The sequence below is a fragment of the Amblyraja radiata genome, unplaced genomic scaffold, assembly GCF_010909765.2.
Source record: "Amblyraja radiata isolate CabotCenter1 unplaced genomic scaffold, sAmbRad1.1.pri S71, whole genome shotgun sequence".
NCBI lineage: Eukaryota > Metazoa > Chordata > Chondrichthyes > Rajiformes > Rajidae > Amblyraja > Amblyraja radiata.
Window position 1 is genome coordinate 824,918 of NW_022630165.1, and position 1,790 is coordinate 826,707.

Consider the following 1,790-nt stretch of genomic DNA (forward strand, 5'->3'; position numbering starts at 1 on the left):
TCCGATCTCCTCACCCATTTTCTTCCTCTGCCTCCATCATCGGGTCCTCGATGTCACCTCATCCTCCGACGAGGAGAGGTTGCTGGCGTCGGTCTGGGAGTGTACACTTTTCTTAGACTTTTCCGTTACCTCCGGCCTTGGCTTTTGGGGCAGAGCCCTCTGGTCTTTCCCACTTTTCACCACCTGCCATGCCTCCTCCTGTTCCCCCTCTCACATCGACTCTCCCTCCTGGACAGGGGGCTGGGGGTCTCTGTCTGGCAGTTGGGGGCTGGAGGTGGTCGGGCTGTGCTCATCCCTGTTCTCCCTTTCTGCTGGGGTCTTGGCAGTGGAGGGGGGCGTCTCGCCCACCCTGGGGGTGTTGGCATCAGCCCCTCTTATCGCCTGTGTGTAGGTGCAGGCTCTTTTAGAGCAGGCCCTGTAGAGGTGGCCTGCCTCCCTGCACAGGTTGCAGTTCTTGCTGACTTGGCAGTCCTCTATCTCATGGCCTTCCAGCTTCTTCAGCAGCGACAGCGGAGGTTTGTTCCCTTCTCCCAGAAGTCTTGCATCAGCTTCTGCCATCCCGTTGGATACTTGAAAGTGACATCAAAGTGTCCGTTACCCGTGAAGTCCTGGAGACAGTAAATGTCCTCAGCCTCACATTTGCAGCCTCCAGCTAGACCTTCCTGACGAACTGGTCCCGTTAGAAGGGAGGCCCCTCGCTGAGGTCCTTCATGCTCACTCGCAGGGTATTGTGGATTCCCTGGCAATTGACAACAGATAATAACAATAGGTGCAGGAGCAGGCCCTTCGGCCCCTTGAACCAGCACCACCATTTAATGTGATTATGGCTGATCATCCACAATCAGTACCCAGTTCCTGCCTTCTCCCCATATCCCTTGACTACACTATCTTTAAGAGCTCTATCTAAAGGGCCTGTCACACTTACACGACTTTTTCGGTGACTGCCGGCACCCGTCAGTGGTGGCTGAAAATGTTCAACATGTTGAAAATTCAGCGGCAACCAGCAAGACTCAACAACTCTCTGGGTGAGTAGGAGACTACTCACGGCCATACAGGCGACACCCTGGTGACATGAAAACTTCCAGAAGATCAGCCTCTACTGCCTTCTGAGGCAGAGAATTTCATAGACTCACAACTCTCTGGGTGAAAAAGATTTTCCTCATCTCTGTTCTAAATGGCCTACCTTTTATTCTTAAACTGTGGCCCCTGGTTCTGGACTCCCAAAACATCGGGAACTTGCTGCCTGCCTCTAACGTGTCCAATCCCTAATAATCTTATATGTTTCAATAAGATCCCTTTTCATCCTTCCCAATTCCAGAGTATACAAGCCCAGCCGCTCCATTCTATCAACATATAACAGTTCCCCCATACCAGGAATTAACATCATGAACCTACGCTGCACTCCATCAATAGCAGGAATGTCCTTCCTCAAATTAGGAGACCAAAACTATGTCCCCTGGTCCTCGATTCCCCTACTCTGGGCTAGAGATTCTGTGTGTCTTCCTGATCTATTCCTCTCATGATTTTGTACACCACTATAAGATCACTCATCATCCTCCTGCGCTCCAAAGAATAGTCCCAGCCTACTTAACCTCTCCCCATAGCTCACACCCTCGAGTCTTGGCAACATCCTCGTAAACATTTGATATTTTCCCAACGTAGCCCGGCCCCGTCACACAAACCAACCTCACCCCCCCCCCCTATCGACTCTATTTGGGCCCCCTATCTGAGGAAGGATGTGCCCGCTCTGGAGAGGGTCCAGAGGAGGTTTATAAGAATGATTCCAGGAA